The 13,693-nt window shown below is 31.6% G+C and overlaps 1 long non-coding RNA gene across 1 annotated transcript in view; it reads right to left on the reverse strand.

Annotated features, from left to right (window-relative positions):
* The window catches only part of LOC136039299 (uncharacterized), a 38,749-nt gene that overhangs the window by 6,388 nt on the left and 18,668 nt on the right, over positions 1 to 13,693 (reverse strand). Inside the window, exon 2 of the long non-coding RNA XR_010620420.1 lies at positions 3 to 148. This is a non-coding gene — a long non-coding RNA (uncharacterized LOC136039299). The remainder of the gene's footprint in view (positions 1 to 2; positions 149 to 13,693) is intronic.

Genomic DNA, 13,693 nt, shown 5'->3' on the forward strand with positions numbered 1-13,693 from the left:
ACCTTTAAATCTTTCGATACTGTGTAAGCCACGGCGCTTTCGTAAAGCTGGATTAGAGCGTTCATACTTGTGCTTATTTCGTCACGTACTTCCGCCAATAAAAGTCCAGATTCTGAACAGTTTATGCTTGTTTGTCGTATTGACTCATCTGCAAGGAAAAAGGGGAAACAGGCCATTCAAAAATAACTTAGAAAGAATGCCTATATATCCAAACGTAATAAACAATAAAGATTTATATGTTGTTTAGCTTCTTAATGGAAAAAAGTAAACTCTTTGAAACCAAAAATGAGAGCATGGAAAGTCCTCATTGACTCTGCTAAAGCAGCCTCACACTTTCTTTTTTAGTTTGTCATATTATAAATCTCGCTTGTAGTAGGGTAGAAAACCAGTATCCAATTGAGCAAAACTATGCAAAACAAAATACCTCACATCTTGTTACCAAATAGGCATTGAGAAGAATTGTACATATCAACGAATAGCTAAAAACCTAAGCTATGCAACAATATGGTTATTATTAAAATTATTCAAGATTAAACAAATGAAATCATTAGTTTATTGACTTACCTATAAGGACCTCGTTTTGGAAATACCAGTTATCCTATTTTGATGTATATATCCTTTATATATCCTTGTATATATCCTGATGTATTTATCCTGTATATATCCCCCCCGCGCCTGTGAATCGTTACGCGCCATATTAGTCACGTGCCATTGTAAATGTGTCCCTCTGTCCCACCTGTGATATATATATATATATATATATATATATATATATATATATATATATATATATATATATATATATATATATATATATATATATATATATATATATATATATGTTTTTAAATATGTAAAACTTGCAAATATACAACATTCTTCGCTGTCCCATTGTCTGTACATATAAATAGATTGTCAGGTTTAAGGTTTACCGACTCTTGAACATACAACATATAATTGTCCATGGGAAAAACAATCCGTATTCAGATCTATACCTCATTATTCTAATGATTGCCCTTGAACTTTGTTGATGGTGATTGCTAATCAAACATTACCTGTGTCCACATCGTCATTTATATATCCCCCTGTGCCCCCCGGCGTCCCTGTTGTAGTTGTGTCCCTGTGCCCCAGTCGTCATTTATAGTCAACAAACATGACGTCATTCGACACAAACGTCCCAGTCGTCATTCGTGTCCCCGTGTCCCAGTCTGTAATTTCTCTTTGAGTGTCCCGGTCGTCATTTATATTCCCTGTGTCCCGGTCTGTATATACATTCTATTTTGAATTGGTATATGATGAAATAATTTTTTTCTTTTTTCTTTTTTTTCTTTATAGTTGTTTTGGGTTATTTTTCAGTTTTTTTCCTTTTTTGTTTTTTTTTTCAGTTTTTAGTTTTTATAGCTTTTTATTAGTTTTTAGTTTTTTTTCTTTTTAGTTTTTTTAATTTTTTTCTTTTTTAGCTTTTAGTTTTTTACCTTTTTTTAGTTTTTTTAGTTTTTTAGCTTTTTTAGTTTTTTTAGTATTTTCTTTTTAGTTTTTTTGTAGTTTTTACCTTTTTTAAATTTTTTTCTTCTTTTGTATTAATGCTAAAGCCAAGGTTCGAACCTGGACCTCTCGGACCTAGAATCTGGAACATAACGCTTTACCAACTCAGCTACTTCGGCTTGAATACATTTACCTTTTTTAGTTTTTTTTTATTTTTATTTTTATTTTTTTTAGTTTTATTTTATTCCTTTATTTTGCAGTTTTTTTCCCTTTTTTTATTTTTCAGTTTTGTTTTTTTTTTAGTTTTTTTAGTTTTTTATTAGTCTGTTTTTTTTTTAGTTTTTACCTTTTTTAGTTTTTTTCTTTAGTTTTTTGTAATTTTTACCTTTTTTAGTTTTTCATCTTCTTTTGTATTAATGCTAAAGCCAAGGTTCGAGCCTGGAACCTCTCGGACCTAGAACCTGGAACATAAAGCTTTACCAACTCAGCTACTTCGGCTTGAATACATTCGTTTTTGAATTGGTATATGATGAAATAATTCAGACGTCATATGCGGACAGACAGAAAGACACACAAACAAACAACTTATATTTTTTTTGACTAGATCTATCGAATTACGTACCTATGATTTTTTAAATAAAGGGAATGGCTTGCTTATTTAATTTTGGTAGACCAAAAGATTTCGGGCAAAAGCTATCACGAGGGAAAATTTATATATATATATATATATATACATATATATATATATATATATATATATATATATATATATATATATATATATATATATATATATATATATATATATATATATATATATATATATATATACTAGCTGTTGGGGTGGCGCTTCGCGCCACCCCAACACCTAGTTGGTGGGGCGCTTCGCGCCCCCCCAAGCCCCCCCGCGCGCGTAAGTCGTTACGCGCCATATTAGTTACGCGCTATTGTAGTTGTGTCCCTGTGTCCCACCTGTGAATATAGATAGATTTATATATGTGTTTAAAACTACGTAAAAATTGCGAATATACAACATTCTTGGCTTTCCCACTACTGGGAGCTTTCCGTTTCCAATTGCCAGCAATTGATCTGAAAATGTTTGACCAGAGTCATCGTTACACAGACAGACAACTTATTTTTATATATATAGAAGATATATATATATATATATATATATATATATATATATATATATATATATATATATATATATATATATATATATATATATATATATATATATACTAGCTGTTGGGGTGTCAGGTTTACCGACTCTTGAACATGCAACATATAATGGTCCATGGGAAAACAATCTGTATTCAGATCTATACCTCATGATTCTAATGATTGCCCTTGAGCTTTGTTGATGGTGATTGCTAATCGACCATTCCCTGAGTCGCCATCGTCATTTATATATCCCCCTGTGCACCCCGGCGTCCCCTTTGTAGTTATGTCCCTGTGTCCCGGTCGTCATTTATATTCCCTGTGTCCCGGTCGTCATTTGTGTCCCGGTGTCCCAGTCTGTGATTTCTCTTTGAGCGTCCCGGGCGTCATTTATATTCCTTGTGTCCCGGTGTCCCGGTCGTCATTTATATCCCCCTGTGCCCCCGGCGTCCCCGTTGTAGTTGTGTCATTTATATTCCCTGTGTCCCGGTCGTCATCCCGGTATACATTCGTTTTTGAATTGGTATATGATGAAATAAATTTTTAATTTTTTCGCTTTTTTTCCTTTTAGTTTTTTTTATTGGTTTTGACCTTTTTTTAGGTTTTTTAGTTTTTTTCTTTTTTCTTTTTAGTTTTTTTTTTACTTTTTTTATTTTTATTTATATTTTTTTAGTTTTCTTTTTCTCCTTTATTTCTCAGTTTTTTTCCTTTTTTTAGTATTTTTTTTCTTTTTTAGTTCTTTTAGTTTTTACCTTTTTTAGTTTTTTTAGTTTTTTAGATGAAATTTTTTTTAGTTTTTTACCTTTTTTTTCTTTTTAGTTTTTTATTGGTTTTTACCTTTTTTTAGCTTTTTTAGTTTTTTTTCGTTTTTTTTTTTTACTTTTTTTAAGTTTTTATCTTTTTTCTTTTTTTTTATTTTTTTTTAATTTTATTAGTTTTCTTTTTCTCTTCTATTTTTCAGTTTTTTCCTTTTTTTTAGTTTTTTTTAGTTTTTAGTTTTTTAAGTTTTTTTCCTTTTTTTAGTTTCTTTAGTTTTTTTAGTTTTTCGGCTTTTTTATTTTTTTATTAGTTTTTAGTTTTTTTTTGTAGTTTTTGCCTTTTTTTTAGTTTTTTCAGTTTTTTTTTTAGTTTTTAGTTTTTTACCTTTTTTAGCCTAACCAGGATTTGAACCTGGGACCTTCATTCTCCGTTCTGACACCCTCTCTCACCGAGTGACTACTCCAGCATGTTCATTTTGGTGTTTTAAATGGTATATTATTAACCAAATTTATGTGTTTTACAATATACTAAGCATCGTCATAACAAAAATGACGACAACTAATTTCATGACGTCAGCCGACACAGAAACATGACGTCACCTGATCCACAGATCCACAGACAGACAACTTATTTTTATATATATAGATATATATATGTTTTTAACTACGTAAAACTTGCGAATATACAACATTCTTTGTTGTCCCATTGTCTGTGCATATAAATAGATTGTCAGGTTTACCGACTCTTGAACATGCAATATATAATGGTCCATGGGAAAACAATCCGTATTCAGATCTATACCTCATGATTCTAATGATTGCCCTTGAGCTTTGTTGATGGTGATTGCTAATCGACCATTCCCTGAGTCGCCATTGTCATTTCTATATCCCCCTGTGCACCCCGGCGTCCCCTTTGTAGTTATGTCCCTGTGTCCCGGTCGTCATTTATATTCCCTGTGTCCCGGTCGTCATTTGTGTCCCGGTGTCCCAGTCTGTGATTTCTCTTTGAGTGTCCCGGTCGTCATTTATATCCCCCTGTGCCCCCCCGGCGTCCCCGTTGTAGTTGTGTCATTTATATTCCCTGTGTCCCGGTCGTCATCCCGGTATACATTCGTTTTTGAATTGGTATATGATGAAATAAATTTTTAATTTTTTCCCTTTTTTTCCTTTTAGTTTTTTTTATATGTTTTGACCTTTTTTTTAGGTTTTTTAGTTTTTTTCTTTTTTTTTAGTTTTTTTTGAAGTTTTTATCTTTTTAGTTTTTTTATTTTTATTTATATTTTTTTAGTTTTCTTTTTCTCCTTTATTTTTCAGTTTTTTTCCTTTTTTTAGGTTTTTTTTTCTTTTTTAGTTCTTTTAGTTTTTACCTTTTATAGTTTTTTTAGTTTTTTAGATGAAATTTTTTTTTTTAGTTTTTTTCCTTTTTTTCTTTTTAGTTTTTCATTGGTTTTTACCTTTTTTTAGCTTTTTTATTTTTTTTTCGTTTTTTCTTTTTACTTTTTTTTTTAGTTTTTATCTTTTTTATTTTTTTTTTATTCTTAATTTTATTAGTTTTCTTTTTCTCTTCTATTTTTCAGTTTTTTCCTTTTTTTTAGTTTTTTTTTAGTTTTTAGTTTTTTTAGTTTTTTTTAGTTTTTTTAGTTTTTTAGCTTTTTTATTTTTTTCATTAGTTTTTAGTTTTTTTGTAGTTTTTGCCTTTTATTAGTTTTTTCAGTTTTTTTTTAGTTTTAGTTTTTTACGTTTTTTAGCCTAACCAGGATTTGAACCTGGGACCTTCATTCTCCGTTCTGACACCCTCTCTCACCGAGTGACTACTCCAGCATGTTCATTTTGGTGTTTTAAATGGTATATTATTAACCAAACCAATGTGTTTAACCAATGTGTTTTACAATATACTAAGCATCGTCATAACAAAAATGACGACAACTAATTTCATGACGTCAGCCGACACAGAAACATGACGTCACCTGATCCACAGATCCACAGGCAGACAACTTATTTATATATATATATATATATATATATATATACTAGCTGTTGGGGTGGCGCTTCGCGCCACCCCAACACCTAGTTGGTGGGGGCACTTCGCGCCCCCCCCCCAAGCCCCCCCGCGCGCGTAAGTCGTTACGCGCCATAATAGTTACGCGCCATTGTAGTTGTGTCCCTATGTCCCACCTGTGAATATAGATAGATATATATATATGGTTTTAACTACGTAAAACTTGCGAATATACAACATTCTTTGCTGTCCCATTGTCTTTGCATATAAATAGATTGTCAGGTTTACCGACTCTTGAACATGCAACATATAATGGTCCATGGGAAAACAATCTGTATTCAGATCTATACCTCATGATTCTAATGATTGCCCTTGAGCTTTGTTGATGGTGATTGCTAATCGACCATTCCCTGTCCCGGTGTCCCGGTCGTCATTTACATCCCCCTGTTTCCCCCGGTGTCCCCGTTGTAGTTGTGTCCCTGTGTCCCGGTCGTCATTTATATTCCCTGTGTCCCGGTCGTCATTTGTATCCCGGTGTACTGGTCTGTATATACATTCGTTTTTTAGTTTTGTTTTTCTCCTTTATTTTTTTCCTTTTTTTTTTCTTTTTTAGTTTATTTAGATTTTTAGATTTTTTAGTTTTTTTATTAGTTTTTAGTTTTTTTTTCTTTTTAGTTTTTTTGTAGTTTTTACCTTCTTTTTAGTTTTGTTAATTTTTTTTTACTTGTGTCCTGGTCGTCATTTATACTCCCTGTGTCCCGGTGCTTTGTTGATTGCTAATCGAACATTCCTTTTGTCCTGGTCGCTTTCTCTTTGAGTGTCGTCATTTATTTTTTTCTTTTTTAGTTCTTTTAGTTTTTACCTTTTTTAGTTTTTTTTAGTTTTTAGTTTTTTTAGTTTTTTACCTTTTTTTAGTTTTTTTAGTTTTTTTAGTTTTTTAGCTTTTTTATTTTTTTTATTAGTTTTTAGTTTTTTTTGTAGTTTTTGCCTTTTTTTAGTTTTTTCAGTTTTGACGTCACCTGATCCAGTTTTTTCAGGTGACGTCACCTGATCCACGATCCACAGATCCACAGACAACTTATTTTTATATATATAGATAGTTTTTTTTTTACTTATGTCCTGGTCGTCATTTATACTCCCTGTGTCCCGGTGCTTTGTTGATTGCTAATCGAACATTCCTTTTGTCCTGGTCGCTTTCTCTTTGAGTGTCGTCATTTATTAGTTTTTTCCTTTTTTTTTTAGTTTTTTATTGGTTTTTACCTTTATTTTAGCTTATTTTTCAGTTTTTTCCTTTTTTTTAGTTTTTTTTTATTTTTTATTTTTTTTTAGTTTTTTACCTTTTTTTAGTTTTTTTAGTTTTTTTAGTTTTTTAGCTTTTTTATTTTTTTTATTAGTTTTTAGTTTTTTTTGTAGTTTTTGCCTTTTCTTAGTTTTTTCAGTTTTGACGTCACCTGATCCAGTTTTTTCAGGTGACGTCACCTGACACATCCATCCACACATCCACAGACAGACAACTTATTTTTATATATATAGATATATATATATATATATATATATATATATATATATAAATATATATATATATATATATATATATATTTTTTTTTTCTTTTTAGTTTTTTTGTAGTTTTTACCTTTTTTTTGTTTTTTTCTTCTTTTGTATTAATGCTAAAGCCAAGGTTCAAACCTGGAGCCTCTCGGACCTAGAACCTGAAACATAACGCTTTACCAACTCAGCTACTTCGGCTTGAATACATTCGTTTTGAGCAGCATCCTCGGGTGTTGCCATTGTAGGTTCTTCAGTCATTTTACAATTAGTAATTTCTCTTTCAACGGTCCTCTTACAATTAAAAATTAGTCTTTGAACGATATTCTTAAATACCTGTGTCCTGGTCGTCATTTATATTCCTTGTGTCCCGGTCGTCATTTGTGTCCCGGTATCCCAGTCTGTAATTTCTCTTTGAGTGTCCCGGTCGTTATTTATATTCCCTCTGTCCCAGTCGTCATTTGTGTCCCGGTCGGTAATTTCTCTTTGAGTGTTTTTTCTTTTTAGTATTTTTTAGTTTTTTACATTTTTTCTTTTTTCAGTTTTCTTTTTTTTCTTTATTTTTCAGCGTGTCCTGGTCGTCATTTATATTCCCTGTGTCCCGGTCGTCATGATTTTTACATTTTTTCTTTTTTCAGTTTTCTTCTTCTTCTTTATTTTTCAGCTTCACTATGAAATACATATCGCCGAACCTTCGTTTTTTTAACTAGAATCTGGTAGGCATTGATGACCTTATCCAAGTCAAAATCCCAAACCCAATCATCATCGCTATCATTTTCAGTTTTGACTCTCGCTGTCGAGGTGGATCTTCATCTAACTGCGCGGTTTTGCGTTTTTAGCCTCAAGCCTGTTTCCTTGCTGTTCTTTTGATTCCTCGGCACGCTTTCTTTTCTGACTTTCTCTATCAGCAGCAAGTTTTTTGGCATAGACTCTTTGAGCATAACCATCAGCTTTTGCCATGGTAAGTTCATCAGTCATTGTAAACTTAAACATTAATAGATTTCTACGTGAACATATGTCTTAAGTCAAGGTTCAAACCTGGAGCCTCTCGGACCTAGAACCTGAAACATAACGCTTTACCAACTCAGCTACTTCGGCTTGAATACATTCGTTTTGAGCAGCATCCTCGGGTGTTGCCATTGTATGTTCTTCAGTCATTTTACAATTAGTAATTTCTCTTTCAACGGTCCTCTTACAATTAAAAATTAGTCTTTGAACGATATTCTTAAATACCTGTGTCCTGGTCGTCATTTATATTCCTTGTGTCTCGGTCGTCATTTGTGTCCCGGTATCCCAGTCTGTAATTTCTCTTTGAGTGTCCCGGTCGTTATTTTTATTCCCTCTGTCCCAGTCGTCATTTGTGTCCCGGTCGGTAATTTCTCTTTGAGTGTTTTTTCTTCTTAGTATTTTTTAGTTTTTTACATTTTTTTCTTTTTTCAGTTTTCTTTTTTTTTCTTTATTTTTCAGCGTGTCCTTGTCGTCATTTATATTCCCTGTGTCCCGGTCGTCATGATTTTTACATTTTTTCTTTTTTCAGTTTTCTTCTTCTTCTTTATTTTTCAGCATCACTATGAAATACATATCGCCGAACCTTCGTTTTTTTTAACTAAAATCTGGTAGGCATTGATGACCTTATCCAAGTCAAAATCCCAAACCCAATCATCTTCACTATCATTTTCAGTTTTGATATGTTTTGACTCTCGCTGTCGAGGTGGATCTTCATCTAACTGCGCGGTTTTGCGTTTTTAGCCTCAAGCCTGTTTCCTTGCTGTTCTTTTGATTCCTCGGCACGCTTTCTTTTCTGACTTTCTCTATCAGCAAGTTTTTTGGCATAGACTCTTTGAGCATCTTCATCGGCTTTTGCCATGGTAAGTTCATCAGTCATTGTAAACTTAAACATTAATAGATTTCTACGTGAACATATGTCTTAAATATCTTGAATGACGTCACCGTCAAAGCAAAAATGACGACAACTAATTTCATGACATCAGCCGACACAGAAACATGACGTCACCTGATCCACCGATCCACAGACAGACAACTTATTTATCTTCTATATATATAAAAATAAGTTGTCTGTCTGTGGATCAGGTGACGTCATGTTTCTGTGTCGGCTGACGTCATGAAATTAGTTGTCGTCATTTTGTTATGACGATGCTTAGTATATTGTAAAACACATTAATTTGGTTAATAATATACCATTTAAAACACCAAAATGAACATACAGGAGTAGTCACTCGGTGAGAGAGGGTGTCAGAACGGAGAATGAAGGTCCCAGGTTCAAATCCTGGTTAGGCTAAAAAAGGTAAAAAACTAAAAACTAAAAAAAAAACTGAAAAAACTAAAAAAAGGCAAAAACTACAAAAAAACTAAAAACTAATAAAAAAATAAAAAAGCCGAAAAACTAAAAAAACTAAAGAAACTAAAAAAGGAAAAAAAGGACGCCGGGGTGCATAGGGGGATATATAAATGACGATGGCGACTCAGGGAAATGGTCGATTAGCAATCACCATCAACAAAGCTCAAGGGCAATCATTAGAATCATGAGGTATAGATCTGAATACGGATTGTTTTCCCATGGACCATTATATGTTGCATGTTTAAGAGTCGGTAAACCTGACAATCTATTTATATGCACAGAAAATGGGACAGCAAAGAATGTTGTATATTCGCAAGTTTTACGTAGTTAAAAACATATATATATATATATATCATGAAAAGAGAAATCACCAATGCTACAGCACAAACACAAAAAAAAAAAAAAAAAAAAAAAAAAAAAAAAAAAAAAAAAAAGACAGAAGGAGAAAAGGAAGACTGTTTTCCTAAATTAGTGATTAATATAGACCAGCACTTGAATGAGGCCTTAACCCTACTCATCCATACAATCACATAGGTCAAACAGCATAGCCACACACAATCAACCATAAAGAATAATCCATGGACAGGCAGTCATGTCGTCAATAAGTATAAGTCGTCATTTACCGAACAATATAAAAAATAATATAGACAAATAATTCAGAGGCAACACCCAACATAAGGGCTCATCAGGAGAATACACTGGCCTATATAGGGTTTCGCCACTCTAAATTCTCTACCCAGCACAGTGTTGTGGCTACCACAGAATATCCATGGCATCCCCGCGTCAGGTATCACCCCCAAAATACATGCCTATGAAAAAAAAACAGCAAATGTAAAACAACCAAGTAAAACCAAAACAAGCTTATCTTGTTAATATATCCCTCCCTTTAGCAACAATAGGTAAACTAAATATTATAAATTTTACCAATCACAAATATTAACACATTGCAAAAAACCTGAATGAACTAAACAATTATAGAATTCATCTTTACCATGTGGCTAATTTTTAAAAAAAAATCCGCTCAATTAGAAACACAATTCAAAATAAATGGCGCTGTGACAACATTTCTCGAACCTCCGAAATTAGTTAAAAATTTCTTTAAGTATTTCTAGATAATTCTTTTAATATTTATTTAAAAGTTCGTTATAATGAAAACTAAATTTTTTAAATTGCCAAGTTAATTTATTTGCAGAAAAACCTCTTGATATCAATTTTTGGCTTAAGATTTTACATCTATTTTTAAAATCAATATAATTACTACAAATCCTTGCATAACGAAGTAACTGTGAGAAAAACGCTGAATATGTGATATTTGAGTGTATATTACTTTCAGGGAATGGAAACTAATCACTTCAAAATCAAAATCATCCGTTTTATTATACATTTTAAAACTTAATTTATTATTATCACAAATATTAATATTTAAGTCTAAGAAATGATCTTCATGACCAGCGCCATGACTAGGCTCAAAAATAAGCTCTGATGGATATATATTTTTAGAAATATCAATGAAATCCTTACAATTTAAGACCAAAATATCATCTAAATATCTTTTATTATTTGACAAAGCATGTTTTAAATTAATTGGATTATTCTTATCCATCATATATTTATATTCTAGTTGACTTAAAAACAAGTCAGCTATAAATGGGCTGGCATTCCCCCCCCATGGGAATTCCCATAATTGTTTGTACAAATCACCCCCAAATCTTATATAAGTATTGTATAAAACAAATTCCAATAACTCAAAAATCATATCCAAGCTGTAACATCTCAAGTTAACTGTAGTATTAAAGCAGTTTGTCCATATGGCTTTTTTATTATAACTGTCTATTTTTAAGAACCTTTTACTAGATAAGAGGAAAGATTTCTTTATAACAGTTTTTAAATTATCAAACACTAAATTAAGTGATAAATTAGTATACATTGTCGCAAAATCGAAAGACTCAATTCTTTTAGCTGAAACCATTGTTAAAGAATCTATCACCTGCAGTGAATTATTAACACTCCAATATGGATTAAAATTCGAAAATTTTTTAATACCAGAACAATAGGTTTTAAGTTTATTTACAATTTCCTTTAAAATTAAAGAGAGGTCAGTAGCAGCAATGCGGGTTGGACATTTAGCTGCTCCAGCAATAAACCGTGGTTTAGGGGAATTCTTATGAAATTTTACAGTCCAATATAGGAAAGGGAACTTTTTATCATTGTCATTTATTTTAATATTAAAATTTTTTAAAAGTATTTCTTCAGTCTTTTCAATTAAATTCTCATCCTCTATATTTACCTTTTCATAAACATTAGTTGTGCATAACTCCCTTTTTAAGATATCACAATACAGCTTCTGACAAATTATGGCAAAATTATTATTAGCTTTATCCACTGGCACAATTACAAATTCATTCTTTAGATTAGCAATTGCTTGTTTAATCTTCGCATTATAAAATAATGATTTAGTGTTACTATTTTTTAAGTTAGAATATATTTTATTTCTTACTCTACTAATAATTAAATTCTTCCAACTTTGAAAACTCTCTTTATTTTTATTCTCTTTCTTACACCACTTATCAATAAATAAATCAAAATCATTTTCCAAGCCATCAAGAACACTCGATGGTTTCAGATGATGAGAAAGACGGAAATTAGCCCCTTTATTCATTATAATTTGAAGATCATCTTGCTTTATTATTGACAAGTCCCCTGTTATAACATGTTTGTAAGTAGGATTTACAAATGGCCAAGTTGCTTACAATTACAAACCGGTTCCCAATTTATATCGCTATCTAGTTTTTTTAGTATTAAATTATAATTAAAAATAATTTGCCCAATAGTTTTTGAAAATTTATAAGTTAAAACTGGACTATCATTATAACTTAAATTACTAGGAAGGGCCTGTTTCACATGCCGCTGATTTAAAATTTCTGGTAAATTAATATCTTCAATCTGCTTACAAGTAAAATTAATAGGTAAATATAATCTGTTATCCTTATTACTAATCTTATCGAACTTTTTCTTTTTTGAAATAAATTTCGTTTTGGTTAGAATGCAAATTGTATCACATATTACTTTAAAATTATAATCAAGAGCTGTATTATTCTTAACAATCCAGAAAAGTTTGATTAAATTCCTCTTGGATAAATTATTTAGATACTTTATTACAGAAATCATACCCCTAGATTCAAGTAGCTGGCATAGATCTATAGAAAGCATATGTACATCTAATTCATTTTTTCTATTATTTTTCCTATGTCCTCTCGATCGTTTTTTACGTTTAGTAGGACAAGTAAAAGAAGGATGGTCCATAAAACCATCAATACATTTAACAACAACATGAGACATGTCACCATATTTTGCTACACGATCATTTAGCCCAAAAGGATAAGCTGTACCAAGAGTATGGATCCAAAAATCCTCCTGTTTACGTAGTCTATTATTCTTCTCTTCTTTATTTAAATTTTCTAATTCTAAATTTTCTAAAATTGTGACAGTTATATCTGATATGGAACATTTACCATTACTACAATGTTGAACTAGATAGTTATTAGTTTTTTCATTATTAACTGTTGTCTTGTGTCCAGAAAATCTTTTATATATATTATTAGTTGTTTCCCCCCACATATTGTAGGCAGCATTTATTACATTCTAATAGGTAAATTACATTGGTTGTTCTACAATTAACATTGGTTTAATTAATTAAAAAAACAACAATTACATTGGTTGTTCTACAGTTGTTATACATTATATATATATATATATATAATATATATATATATATATATATATATATATATATATATATATATATATATATATATATTCACAGGTGGGACATAGGGACACAACTACAATGGCGCGTAACTAATATGGCGCGTAACGAATTACGCGCGCGGGGGGGCTTGGGGGGGCGCGAAGCGCCCCCACCAACTAGGTGTCGGGGTGGCGCGAAGCGCCACCCCCAACAGCTAGTAAATATATATATATATATATATATATATATATATATATATATATATATATATATATATATATATATATATATATAGATAGATAGATAGATAAGTTGTCTGTGTGTGTGTGTGTCGAGTGACGTCATGTTTGCGTGCCGACTGACGTCATGTTTGTCAACTGACGTCATTATAAGGATTGAGCTGTATGCGTCATGAAGTTGTTTGTCGACTGACGTCATGTTTGTCAACTGATGAAATTACATACAGGGACATCGGGACACAAATGACGACCGGGACACAGGGAATATAAATGACGACCAGGAACCTCAAAGAGAAATTACAGACTGGGACACCCGGACACAAATCACGACGGGAAACAGGGAATATAAATGACGACCGGGACACAGGGACACAACTACAACGGGACGCCGTGGG

This window comes from Artemia franciscana, chromosome 19 (assembly GCF_032884065.1).
Source record: "Artemia franciscana chromosome 19, ASM3288406v1, whole genome shotgun sequence".
Taxonomy (NCBI): Eukaryota; Metazoa; Arthropoda; class Branchiopoda; order Anostraca; family Artemiidae; genus Artemia; species Artemia franciscana.